We start from the raw sequence: 14,246 nt of genomic DNA, 5'->3' as shown, positions 1-14,246 counted from the left end.
CAGATGAGAGCATGTACAGCTAAAATTAGCAATGCAGTGATAACTTCTTACGTTACGATATATAGTTGTAAAATAGCACCCAGTGGCAAAGCTATTACCAGTCTTCATGGTGCTCTTTTTTTTAAGGTCAGGCATGGAGAGTGTATTGCTTATACAAATTGAAAAATACACTTGCACCCAATTCATATCTAATGAAAGAAGGTTCCACAGCAGGTCTGAGTTTGGGCTCTTTGTTCAGTTGACAGACAAGGAAGTTACCAGTTTCCATTTTGGGTATGGGGAGATGATAATTTAACAGTTGCTTCCTTTCATTGCTGTAAATGTTCAACAAACTGGAACTCCTTTTCCATGCGCATGTACCCAAAGCAACTCCATTGGTGTACCAAACAAGAATGATGTTTGTTTGGCCCTTCAAGTGTTTGTTTATTCCTCTTGAATGTTGTTATGAGATGAAGCCATTTGAATCAGTGAAGTAAATCTGATGGTAATGCAATCTTGGGAATTGGTATAGCTGCTAGAGTGAAGTTCTTCCATGCCTAAAGGACTCCTCTCCCCCCCTTTCCCCGCCCCTTCCTGGAGTTTATCACTGGGATGTTAAAAAGTTTTACAGGTTGTTATGTTCTAACTAGACTCCAGCTTGATTTGGTTAGCTGATACTTTGCAGACCACTAGTCCAGGAAGTTCAGACCATTAGTATGAAGCACCATAAGTGAGCTCCTAAAACAAACCAAAAAGGCATCTTGAAAGCAATCAAAGATTTGCTCACTTTAACAAGGCGGCTACTGTACACTGATCCTTTTTACAACAAAAATTCCTAAAAGTACGTTTAGCTTGCAGACTTAGAGCACCAGTCTGGCAGCCACATTGACATGACAGACTCAAATAGCCTGCAAGGGGTCATTACGGTCTGGTATGCCACAAATCCAAAAAAACAGAGAAGTCTCCTTTGGAGACATAATGTTTTATCGTGTTAAGAATCTACACAATAAGGAGTGCCCAAGAAGGTTTTGACTATCCCATAAAAGTCTCTAAAGACTGGTTTATGTGGTAGGCACTATTTCTATTAGGCCAACAATTCATATTTTAAACAGCCTGTGCTCATATTTATGCAATAGATGCCATTCCAACCTATTATGTCAACCGTTCTACACGTTCTTAAGTTCCAATCAATAAACAGCAAGAGAAAGGAAAGTGAAAATTGACATGCCACCATTATGCCTACTTCAGCTCAGTGCATGACACATCCCATATTGCTGGAATAGTTAGACACAATGGGGCAAGTTAAGGACAATGTTACACTCATGACTTACAAATAGGATTTGCTTAATATGTTAATAATCGTTAGCTTCAAAAAGTTTCATATTCTCTGTGTATATTTAAAGTCTGCTGCAGTTTCCACGGTATGCATCCGATGAAGTGAGCTGTAGCTCACGAAAGCTCATGCTCAAATAAATTGGTTAGTCTCTAAGGTGCCACAAGTCCTCCTTTCCTTTTATCCAAAGAGAGCAGTTCTTAGTACTATTCTACAGTACAAAGCTAGGGTCACTCAAAAGATGCCATTAGGTTACCTGTACACAGAAGCAAAACAAACTTGGAAAGAAAATAAAGAAATGAAGGCAAGAAGATTTCCAGATAGAAATATCCTCGGCAGATGTTAATGACCTTTGGTAACACTTTACTATCTTTTTAGGGGCTGCTAGCTGAAGTAGTTGAGACAATAATGCATTGAATCTTTTAGTGGAAGTCAGCCGTTTATTTTATATCTTTGATGTGTTCATACATTTTTCACAGTTGCTAGGCAAAATCCTTTTGTGCAGTTAATGTTATTGTTTGAAATGTAATGGAATTTTTCTAGCTCTTTATACTGTGCCTGCAAGCAAGACACATTGGTCAATTGTTTTGCATGCTATGAGCCTCACATTGAATACCTTCTGTAATAATATTTGTTACAACTATCATATTTTTAGGCAAAAGGGACAGGGAATAATAAGGAATAATTACCCAGAGAACAGGTGTCCTACTTTTGATTAGGGATGAGATATTAAAACCTTTCCTGCACCTCTGCTTTTCTTGGTTCCACTAAAGTAGTGAAATGCCATCTCAGCGATACTCCCTTGATACCTCCAACCTGGCCACATCTTGTGAGATATGATTTCCAGACCAAAATATATTTGGCAATGATTCAGCTACACGTTTGAACGCTTGGTGCTTATGTGAACTGCATCTCTGAAACCTCTGAGGTTGGATCATCGTTAATACTGAATGCAGATGAGGGTTATTGTTTAGGAGAACAGACTCCAGAGAAATGACACCAGCACTTTTGTCAAAGGCCTCAAGTTTGGGTATGCAAAGTAGAAACAGGCAGCTGTGTGCAATACTTTGATGTAGGGGGAAAAATGCAGGAGATTTAGTTAAGAAGAACGAATAACTGCATTGTTATCTCGCTGTCCATTCTATTCTCAAATCTGTAGCTTTCCTTTATGGAAAAGGGGGAGGTAATTCAGGGTACCACCACTATGGCGCACTGATCCCAGCTGCATTTTCAGCCCCTTGTGGCCATTGCATTGCAGCATAAAGTTAGAGCTTCTCTAGTCCAGTGCAGGGCCGGGAAGACAGAAGCATCAGAATCAAGGGAGCTCAAAGGAGAGCTTTAATTTGTACTCTGTTGAGTTTGCATGCAGCTGGCCCTCTAGGTTTTAGAGTAATTTTTACAGAGCCCGACGGAGTTTCTTCAGAACACTTTTGGTTCAGTTCTTATTATGAGGATGGTTTCTCAAAAAGCCAAGTTAAAAGCAATGAAGAATAGAAGACCTTCACCTAGTACTTTCTAATCTCCTAGCTCCCCCTCTAAGTTTGAAGCATTTGAAAAGTTTCATCATGTTGAATGGTTTGACTAAGATACGATATTGCGTAACTAATGTGAGGACTGAGGTTATTAGGGCCTAGTTTACAGATGAAGTTTAAGCATGTACAGTGAAATTCAAAAATATTTGAAATATTCTTGGTGAGATTCTGGCCTGATTCTCATCTCGCTCACACCAGTTCTGCACCAGCGTAACTTCACTGATTGTGGCATAGTTGCATCTGATTCATGGGCAGGGAATCAGGCCCTCTGGTTTGAAAACATCCCAGGCCGTACAGCACTAAAAGGAGGGTAAGAGAGAGAAGAAACATATTAATTATGGCTGTGTAACATTTGCTGTAATTTCATGGGATTTCTCATCATGATGGACAAATCACTTCAATGTGTCTGGGAGATTTTATGGGGATTTAAATATGTATTTATCATTTTTTCTTACAGAAGTATCAACCATTAGGGTAATCTCATGAAAATCAGAGTTTATTGAGCAGATATGTCTCCAGTGAAGTCAGGGCTTTCCATATGCCTCCATCCGATCTGAATTTGGCCTGATGTGTGTAACAAATTATTTGCATTTCCAGTGATAATTCTTTCATTGCTTGTTTTTCTTTACACTGATAGCTGCTCCTGTTATCTGTGGCTACACTGCCTTTTGTGAACAGCCAATAGATTAACAAAGTGATGTTTTGCTTTTAGCCACGATTATCTATTTGTGGGAAATTCTCAAGAAATGAAATAAACATGTATTTATTTATTTATTTTAAATCACAGCTGTACTGAAGCGTTTCTTTGAACTGTCTTTTTGTTTTGATCTTCCATTCATTACAGTTCTGCTCAGTGCTAGATTGCAATTTAGAAAGAAAAATTTACATAGGTCATTTCGGAGACTGAGATTTCCCCCCGTGTTGTAAAGTCAGAGGACAGTCAAAGTTGCTGTTCCTGGTACCAGCCATCCCCTCTCTACCAAAAGCAGGAATTTAGAAACGATGAGGAGGTCTGTACCAGGCACATTTATAACTCGGGCATAGATTTCTTTTTGTGCTTCGCAGGAGACAGGTAGCACTTAGCTGTGCTCCATAACCCTAAGTGTGTAGGACTGATCTTTGGGAGATAATTTCCAGACCTGTCCAGACACACAGTACTACACACATATGCAGCCCATATGCCCAAAGACATTTCTTATGTGTTGGAGTGCATGTATGTTAGGCATTAGGACTATTTTCTATGCATTCTTTCAAAAAGAGCTTAAATTAACAAAAAGAGGAATTGCACCTCTAGGGAGAAGACAAGGAACACATAGCAACAGAAGGCAGGGGGAAAAACATATATTGACTTAATGAGTTAAAATCTACATAGTAGTGTTTTAAGTCTTCCACAGGAACACAAGAGTCAGGTGTTACAGGTGGCATTTTCAAAAATGCCTAAATAAGTTGGGTGCCCAAATCCCATTTAATGTCACGGGGAATTGAGTTCCTAATGAACATAAGTGCTTTTGAAAATCTCAGCACATATGATTTCACTATCATTGGATTCGGGTCTATAAAAGACAGTTAAAATTGATTCAAAATAAATGGCTCAATTTGAATAAAATAAGAACTGACCTGAAACTTTATTCAGAATTCAAAGCAAAAGTTTGCTTAGTCTAAAAATTTGAGCCTCAGGTTTCCTTCCTGTAGAAAAAGCCTTGGGAGTCTCTCATGGGGGTAGGAAAACTCCATGTGGTTCTACCGTCATGGGGTAAATTCTTTCACTGGGGCAGAGATTGCCCCATGCAAAAAAAGTAAGAGGTCTAGCCCCGAAGTCCTGCAATTTTTTAAAAATTCCCTTGGATCTCAGGCGAGTAGCCTGAGACACAGGTCAATTCACTGACCTCTCTCTTTGCTGAATCTGAGGCTGCCAGTCCTCCTGTGCTCCCTGACAGCTTGGTTTTATTGGATCTCCACTTCTGGGAACTCACCTCCTCATGACAGCCTCTGAAAGCCTTCCCCACTCGCCATGAAGGACAAGTTCCATAGTGCAGACATTACCGTAGTCTATCTCTGTACTAACACCTAGGCAGATTCTTTGCAAGGTGGGGTTCCAGATCCCACTCAGCTATCTTCATGCATGTTTCTAGACCTGAATTCGGACCATGAGGTTTGGCCTTTTTGCTGAGACAACTGCACTCTATTGTACAGATCTGCGAGTATCTGGGAGGTATGATATGGCCCTTATTTTTCATTTTTGCTAATCCCAGGATTTCCTGGTGCTGGCAAAAAGAAAAGAAAGTGACCAAATGCCACAAGACCAGCTATTTAGCTTTCTATTTAGATTTCCAGTCTGGCTTTAAAGGCCCAATAGAGTTTCAGATTGTTTGGCTATGGTTCTCCACTGAACTTCTAAATCCTTTGCAATTCACCAATCACTACTTTTCCTCTTTTGCTGATTTGGCTTTAAAATAAGATATTTTCACCTCTGACATACGCCAGCCATTTCTTCACAATACTTGAAGCTGCACAGGGAGCACATGTGTATTAAAATGAGTGTCGCCCAGCATGCATCACTGGGAAATGTCCCTGTTTGTTTTGTATCCTGCTGTATATTTAAAAGTTGTCACGTCTACACTTGAGTTTTATTTTTATTTTTTAAAACCACTTCTTTTCCAAATTCAGGAGTATTTCTAATAAGGTGAAACTTTTCACACAGAACTGCTTTAAATAATCAAAGGAAAGAATGCTTTCAAGTTAACTTTCCTGCCAAGTAAGCTTATTTTATTAAAACAGTATTTTAAACAAATCTCATTTGGATTGTTGGTTCCCCGCCCCCTTTTCCTTCTTAAAAAGAGTTTTCAGTTAGAGTATTTGCACTCAAGGCAAGAAGAATCCTTGTGCTTTGAGGCCTGCCAGATATCAGGAGCAGATACGGAAACACTTTAAGAAAAGTATGGCAATTGTAGTAGCAGAAATGTTAGTTTACTAAACTGTATTTAAGAGGGGCCCAATCAGGCCCCATGGATGCAGATCACATCCTTCCTGTGAAGAAAGTGGGGGGCAGGGTGCTTAGTAGAGAAAAGGAGGTTCTGGAAGAAAGAGGTGTCATCAGTGCACTGTCTCCTCAGAGATTCCCCACAGAAATGAATACAACTCCAGGAGGCATTATATTTCCACAGCCCTAACTCTCCAGTGCAGATGCCCACTTTAAGGAGCAGGATACCTAGAGCAGTGGCTCTCAACCTTTCCAGACTACTGTACCCCCTTCAGGGGTCTGATTTGTCTTGCGTACCCCAAGTGTCACCTCACTTAAAAACTATTTGCTTACAAAATCAGACATAAAAATACAAGTGTCACAGCACAGTGTTACTGAAAAATTTCTGACTTTCTCATTTTTACCGTATAATTATAAAATAAATCAATTGAAATATAAATATTGTACTTACATTTCAGTGTATAGTATATAGAGCAGTATACACAAGTCATTGTATAAAATTTTAGTTTGTACTGGTTTCACTAATGCTTTTTATGTAGGCTGTTGAAAAACTAGGCAAATATCTAGATGAGTTGATGTACTCCCGGAAAACCTCTGATTACCTCCAGGGGTATGTGTACCTCTCGTTGAGAACCACTGACTTAGAGTAGCTGCCCTCTGGAGAACCCAATGGACCCACGCCAGTGGGAGAGATGATGGGGTGGAGAGTGGAGGATCCAGATCTGGTGAGGCACAGGGCATCTGGGTATGTATAAAATATATATTTATATAGATAGATATGGACACACACACACTTACTCACACCAGTAGCCTCTGGGGGGTGTGTGTGTGTGTGTGTGTGTGTGTAGATAGATTAGATAAATGTAGATGTCACCATAGATTTGCACATGCAGAGATAGATAGATCTATATAGTAGGGGGAGGCAGTTTGTAACTGAAAATTCTGTCTCGGAGGTAACAATATGAGGGTATAGCTTTTTATAGAAACTGTTGCCCAAACATTTGGGGTCATGGTGGATAATCAGCTGAAAATGAGAACCCAGTATGATGCTATGGCCAAAAAAAGCTAGCACGATCCTGGGATGCATAAACAGGGGAATATCTAGTAGGAGTTCCTCTATATTTGGCACTGGTGCGACCACTGCTGGAATACTGGGTTCAGTTCTGGTGCCCACAACTCAAAAAGTATGTTGCTAAATTGGAGAGGGTTTGGAGAAGAACCATAAGAATGACTGAAGGATTAGAAAACATGTCTTATAGTCACAGACTCAAGGAGCTCAGTCTACATAGCTTAACAAGGAGAATGTTACAGTGTGATTTGATTACAGTCTGTAAGTATCTCCATGGAGAACAAACATTTAATAATGGGTTCTTCAGTCTAGCCGCGAAAGGCGTAACATGATCCAATGGCTGGAAGCTGAAGCTAGACAAATAAGACTGGAAATAAGGTGTATATTTTTAACTGTGACAGTAATTAACCACTAGAACAGTTTACCAAGGGTTGTGATGGATTCTCATTAAGATTGACTGTTTTCCTAAAAAATTATGTTCTGGGACTTATTTTGGGGGAGTTCTATGGCCTGTGTTATACAGGAGGTCAGACTGGATGATCACAATGGTTCCTTCTGGCCTTGGAATCTACAAATTAAGGATGTTTCACAGAATTTAATGGCTAGACCTTACCATGCATTGGTCTTTATTTGTGTTGTGTAAGGAAAATATTGTTCAGAATATAGCCCTTGCTCTTAGAGTTCAGAAACAGTCTACCGAGAAAAAATAAACCTGGCTTATTTCATAGGTTTTGAGCTGTGCGGTTTTTTGACTAATCATTCCACAACATAATAATTTCTTTGTGTGAGTCACAAATGATAATTTACATACACAATGCAAATAGGGGTCTTGTTAATGAGGGAAACTTGCTCATTTATGTTTTAAATCATAACAAAGGGAAAAGAGGCTGAGCACAATTTTTTGTGCCCGTGGAATTAAGCAAAGTAAAATGTTGAATGAGGGTGTTCAAGTTTCTTCCTTTCTAAACCAACCCTTGCCCTCCAGAGACATGCAAAATTTTCTGTTATTTCCTGTGTGTTTTTCAAGGAAGGATTTTTAAGTCTGAAGAAAGATGCAGAGTGAGTAGTTTCATTAGAATCTGTTCATCTTCTGGTGTCAGTCATTAGAAAACTATCGTATAAAATATTTAAAATGTCATTCTTTTGAAAACCTGCAAAATTGCAAATACCTATTTTCTTGCATGCCTTCGAAGTTTCACAATTCATTGTAGTTAAAATGAGAGTGAAGTTAGTGAAAATTAGAGTGTGTTTTTTCATGATTAATGTCCATGGATCAAAACTAGTTAGTTTTTATAGAGCTGATGTTCCTTGTGCCTTTAATAGTCACTGGTATAAACTTTTCAGATTATCCATTGACAGCTATATATGTGGTAGAGAGAATATTTATTTCGGGAATAGCTAGTTATCAACCACAAAAAAAATGTAAAGATGAACTGAAGATTTAAAAAATTATTTGTGCCCATTTAGCTTTGCTATAATGTGTACAGAAGACCTGAAAGGTTTTAATATTGTTGTTGCTATTTATTTGTATTAGCACCAAGAGCAATTACTCAGGGTCCCATCAAGCTAGGCACTGTATAAATATAAAGAAAATACCCAAAAGAACTTAAAATGCCAAAGACGAGATGTAACAGGTAGGTGAGACAAAAAATAAATGGGCAAGAAGAGGACAGACTAACAATAATAACAGGATGTTTTAGTAAAAACTATAGGGTTGTCAACTTTCTAATTGCACAAAACCAAACACCCTTGCCCTGCCCCTCACCCCGCCCCATCCCTGAGGCTCTGACCCCACTCACTCCAGCCCCCCTCCCTCCGTCGCTTGCTTTCCCTCACTCACTTTCACTGGGCTGGGGCAGGGGGTTAGGGTGTGGAAGGGGGTGAGGGCTCCAGCTGAGGGTGCAGGCTCCAGAGTGGGGCCAGAAATGAGGAGTTCAGGGTGAGCGGGCTCTGGGCTGGGGCAAGGTGTTGGGGTACAGAAGGGGGTGAGGGCTCCAGCTGAGGGTGCAGGCTCCAGAGTGGGGCCAGAAATGAGGAGTTCAGGGTGAGCGGGCTCTGGGCTGGGGCAAGGTGTTGGGGTACAGAAGGGGGTGAGGGCTCCTGCTGTGGGTGTGGGCTCTGGGGTGGAGCTGGGGAGGAAGGGTTTGGGGTTCAGGAGGGGCCTCTGGGCTGGGTCCAAGGGATTTGGAGTGCAGGAGTGGGCTCAGGGCTGGGGCAGGGGGTTTAGGTGCAGGAGGGTGTGCAGGCTCTGGCTAGGGTGTGGGCTCTGGAGTGGGGCCAGGGATGAGGGGTTTGGGGTGCAGGGAGGGGGCTCTGAGCTGGGGCCAAGAGGTTTGGAGGGGGCTCATGGCTGGGGCAGGAGGTTGAAGTGTGGGAGGCAGTGTGGGGTACAGGCTCCAGGAGGGAGTTTGGGTGTGGGAGGGGGCTCAGGGCTGGGGTAGGGGGTTGGGATGTGAGTGGGGGTGTGAGCTCTGGGGGGGGGCTCAGGGCTGGGGTTGGGATGCGAGAGTGGGTGCAGGCTCCGGGAGGGGGCTCAGGGCTGGGGTAGAGGGTTGAAGTGCAGGAGGGAGTGTGGGGTGCGGGCTCCGGGAGGGAATTTGGGTGTGGGAGGGGGCTCATGGCTGGTGTGGGAGGGGGTGTGGGGTGCGGGCTCCAGGAGGGGGCTCAGAGCTGAGGTAGGGAGTTGTGGTGCAGGAGGGGGCTCAGGGCTGGGGAAGAGGGTTGAACTGCGGGAGGGAGTGTGGGCTGCGGGCTCTGGGAGGGAGTTTGGGTGTGGGACAGGGTTCCGACCTGGGGCAAGGAGTTTGGGTGTGGGTTGGGATGCGGGGTCTCGGAGGGAGTTAGGGTGTGGGAGGGGGTTCCGAACTGGGGCAGGGGCTTTAGGGAGTGGGCTCTGGCTGGGCGGCACTTACCTCAGACAGCTCCCGGTCTGCGGCGCAGCAGGGCTAAAGCAGGTTTCCTGCCTGCCCTGCTTCCATGCTGCTCCCACAAGCAGCTGGCATGTCTGGCCCCTAGGCAGCTCCCGGTCTGCGGCGCAGCAGGGCTAAAGCAGGTTTCCTGCCTGCCCTGCTTCCATGCTGCTCCCACAAGCAGCTGGCATGTCTGGCCCCTAGGCAGCTCCCGGTCTGCGGCGCAGCAGGGCTAAAGCAGGTTTCCTGCCTGCCCTGCTTCCATGCTGCTCCCACAAGCAGCTGGCATGTCTGGCCCCTAGGCAGCTCCCGGTCTGCGGCGCAGCAGGGCTAAAGCAGGTTTCCTGCCTGCCCTGCTTCCATGCTGCTCCCACAAGCAGCTGGCATGTCTGGCTCCCATTGGCTGTGGTTCCCGGACAATGGGAGCTGCAGAGCTGGTGCTGGGGCAGCATGCGGAGCTTCCCTGATGGCCCCTGTGCTTAGGAGCCAGACATGCTGGCCGCTTCTGGGGAGCTGCGCAGAGCCAGGGCAGGCAGGCAGCCTGCTTTAGCCCTGCTGCACCGCCGACCGGACGTTTAACATCCCAGTCAGCAGTGCTGACCAGAGCTGCCAGGGTCCCTTTTCGACCGGGTGTTCAGGTCTAAAACTGGATGCCTGGCCATCCTAATAGACTAGTCGTCTGCAAAATTACTAGATGTAGTGAATTCTTAGATTGTTTTTGTTGTTTTTTTTTTTCTGTTTTTTTACCTTCTAAATGTTAAGTCTTGTCTTCTCTGTTTCAATGGAGGTCTTCAGTGGAAGAGCCAGCAAGGTGGGTTAGGAACTCTCTTAGCCCTGAAGGGAAGAGGATGGGATGTTGAATCTTTAACATAATGACCTTTCTTCCAACTGTTCATGAGGCATTTGAATTCAAAAGTTGTTAAGAAAAACAAACAGAGATTTAAATAGACTAAATAAAAAATCACTTCCCCCATCAGTGAATCTTTTTTCACTTCTGTGGAGTTTGTGATATCCTAAGCCTACTCATTCTCTAGTCACCCAGGAAGTTGTTTATTATTATTAACAATAATAATTGCCAATGCTACCCTTTGATTTTAATTTAATTTTTGAACTGGTTAGATATTGAAATTCTGGGGTACCCAAAAGTACACAGTCACCAAAAAGATCAATAAACAGCAAAGTATGGTCCCACCATCAGGCCTATCTGGTGTTGAAAATCTGTGGTCCAAATATTCAGTAACCAAAAAAACTACCTGATAAATAACTATCTGGGGTTTCAGTTAGTATTTCATCATTAATGCCACTGCTAGTAGAATGAAGGAGACACTATCCCCTCACTGCAACATAAGTAATAGTGAGGGATGAGAAAACTTGGAAGACAGTATTCACTACTTCACACAGCTGAGGAACAGGAAAAAATTGAGGCATGAATTATGTGGCCTTCATCTCTTTGTTCTCGAGAACATCCTTCCAGCAGTGTGCATCATCATTGGATGGAAGTCTGATGCTATCCCTCAAATAATTTATCTGGTGTTTTCAATATTCTGGTTATTGTATTATGGAGAAAACAATGGATGGTTTTCACGTAGGCTATAGTTACTCATCAATTTCTAGCCCTGATGAGTCATGAAACTTCAGACTGTAAACCTGTCACTGGTGCAGGATGATTATTGGCTCTCTTGGGCCTCAGGCCAGTACAATTTTGTAGGGAAGAATTACACAATTTGCTGGGAAAGAAGTAAACAATTCTCTATTTTGCAGCTGTTTGAAATGGCAGCTCTTTGAAACTGTTCAGAGGTGCAGAATGTTAGAGATATTGTGTTAGGTGTACTACTAGGCAAAATATATCACTGTAGCATGTATTTTTCTTGTCTGGCTATCTAATATGAAGCTTTCGCTCACATTTGCAAATGTAATAGTAAAATGTACAGTGGTCATCATTAAAAATTTTTAGTTAAAAGGTTGATCACCTTACTGCACAAGTATGCCCTGTATTATTCAGTCTGGAGTAAGGGTGTCAGAATCTGGCTTTTTACATATTTGCTTTTTCAGGCAGATAATGTTCACAGTATTCCTTATCTGTAGTACCCATAGAAGCTAGGAATGTGATGGTAACATATATGCAAGGGAGTATCTGTGTGTGGTGGGGCAGGTGGATGGATGGGTAGATAGATAGATAGATTGATCCATGAAGTTATGGCAGTTTGTACCAACGGAAGATCTGACCCATAAAAATTTGTTTAAATATCCATGGGAAAAATAGCTACATAATAAATGTACTTTTGCCTGCCTCAGGTGCACTCTGTTTGCTAGTCAGTCTCTACTGAAACTGGTTTTAACATCGCTAACTTCCCAGAAGCTGGCAAACAGACTTTTTTTTAATATTTATTCATTTTTATATTTCCTCCTTTTTTCCCCCCATACTGGAATTTTATCTCCAAATTGCATTGATCCAAGGTGTTGGAGGTACAATATTAATTTCTGATCCAAAGACAGTTTTAAGGTTGTATATGTCATGTCAAATCTAACAACTCCTGCCTTACCCTTTGGGATCCCTCCTTTCCAAGGGTTTATAGCATTTGTTTGCAGCCTTGAGTAGGGTTAGCATGGAATATTAAAGTTTTAAAACACCATGATTTACAGAAAATCTCTTAAGTTATTTTTAGAGGTTTAAAAATGTGTTAGAACTATTTTTTCTGTCCCTGCAGGGCTTGTACATGCTAATTAAGTTGTCTTTTCTAGTAGAGGGATATTAAAAAGTAGCACCGATAACAAATTTTACAACTGTAAAAAAAGTTTTTAAAATGTATCACAGGCAAAATACATTTGGTATACAAGTGTTATTGGCAGTGTTCTGGGAAAACTTTCCACTTCTGGGTAATGTGACTATTCTAAACAATACGATACACAGAGGAAGCAGAAAGGAATGGAATGGTATAAAGGAATGGAGAAGCAATGGGTGAGTTAAACAGATCATGCTGAACACGACAAAACATCTGTTATGTCTCTGCCATCATATATTTTGTTAAAATTTACATATTTAGGGATTCCAAATAATGATGATTTCATATTCCAGACAAATGGACATGTATGCACACGTGCACACACACACACACACACAGAGTTTTAGTTGGTAGTAGTTCTGAGAATTAAGGTTGTGAATAGTTACCACTATTTCGGATGCTCACAATTTTTTAGGCTGAATTTTTCAGTTTTAGGACTCAACCGAACTATGGGGTTTTTTAAATTAAGTTTGAAGAAATGTTCTTCAGCCATTTTTTGCTATGACTCAAGTGAAAAAAAAAAAATAAACATCACTTATTTCACACTTATTTCAAAATATTAGCCACATATTCATGGATTTAGTCTCCTGGGACAGCTTCCACATAACTTTGTATAGATCTCATTGAAACAGCGACGTTTTCAACGAACAAAACAAAACAAAAACTTGCCCCAACATCCGGGACTGATTGTAACCTCGAGTGAAGAAAAACCTGTTCCAGATTGCACAGTGCCATGTTAGTGGAGCAGTATGATGCTCTGAATTCAAAGCTTTTATTTGAAAATAAATGCTTTTTTGTTTCTGAAAACACAGCCGGTCACATTGTAGACCAAGGTGCTGCTTTTGTGTTAACTCACCCTTTCAGAAAACTGTCTCCAACCAAACATTCTGTGCTCTGTTGTCACCACAGTCCTGCCTGAATCATCCCCTGCCTGTACAGAAGCAGGACCAGGCTCAGGCTCATTAAGCCTATGCACCATCCCCCTTTCCTGATCCCTGTGGGGAGCCATGTGGGATGGGGCAGGTGCTCAGATAGTAACAGTGGTTGTTCCTTGTAAATATTTAGATAGATAAGACCTGGCAATGCCCTTTGTCCTGTCAACAATGTGGAACTTGCAGTACGGTTATTACAGCATAAGCTTATGTCCACTTTTCCATAGAGATCTTCCACACCCTGGAATCCTTTTAAAGAAGGTCTGCTGGGCAGCTGAGCCTGGGGAGCATCTACCTTCTCCCCTCCCTCCCTTATCCTCCCTCTCCCATGTCAGAGACTCACATCTTGTGCAGGACTTTAAAACACACAAACCTTTAAAAAATAAATGTCCCCTATTTAAATAAAAAATGCAAATGAATGTAGCAGTCATGAGAGGCGGTGTGTTGTCAGCTCTGGAGATTCAAGTGGTGGCACAACATGGTGAGGAGCTTGTGCTTCCCAAACTGTCCTGCCAGTCTGCCTCAGCCCTGAACAAAAGTACCGCCTGGAGGAGTGAGGGGGCTAGTTCATTCTCCATCTCTGTCCCATCCCTGGCTTTTCTGCTGAGCCTGCCGACACGTTTGCTAACGGTGATGTAGACAGTTGTTAACTAGAAGCTGCTTTGACATTGCCAGCTCATTCCACATAGGTCACCGTCTGATCCTGTAGTAATTACCATCTGGATGTGT

At 42.3% G+C, this 14,246-nt stretch overlaps 1 protein-coding gene and 1 long non-coding RNA gene across 3 annotated transcripts in view; one reads left to right on the top strand and one right to left on the bottom strand.

Moving 5' to 3' along the window:
- The window catches only part of RBMS3 (RNA binding motif single stranded interacting protein 3), a gene marked incomplete at its 3' end in the record, with an annotated part of 551,834 nt that overhangs the window by 456,994 nt on the left and 80,594 nt on the right, over positions 1-14,246 (top strand). The window lies entirely within an intron of this gene.
- LOC311515953 lies at positions 1,757-10,305 on the bottom strand. Its single transcript, XR_014710272.1, has 3 exons — positions 9,806-10,305; positions 6,427-6,565; positions 1,757-3,143 (listed from the first exon to the last, which is right to left on the bottom strand). It is a non-coding gene; the product is annotated as an uncharacterized lncRNA (long non-coding RNA).

This window comes from Lepidochelys olivacea, assembly GCF_965140295.1.
Source record: "Lepidochelys olivacea isolate rLepOli2 genome assembly, chromosome: 2".
NCBI lineage: Eukaryota > Metazoa > Chordata > Testudines > Cheloniidae > Lepidochelys > Lepidochelys olivacea.
The sequence above is the reverse complement of the archived record's forward strand: the minus strand, read 5'-3'. Positions and strand labels throughout refer to the sequence as shown.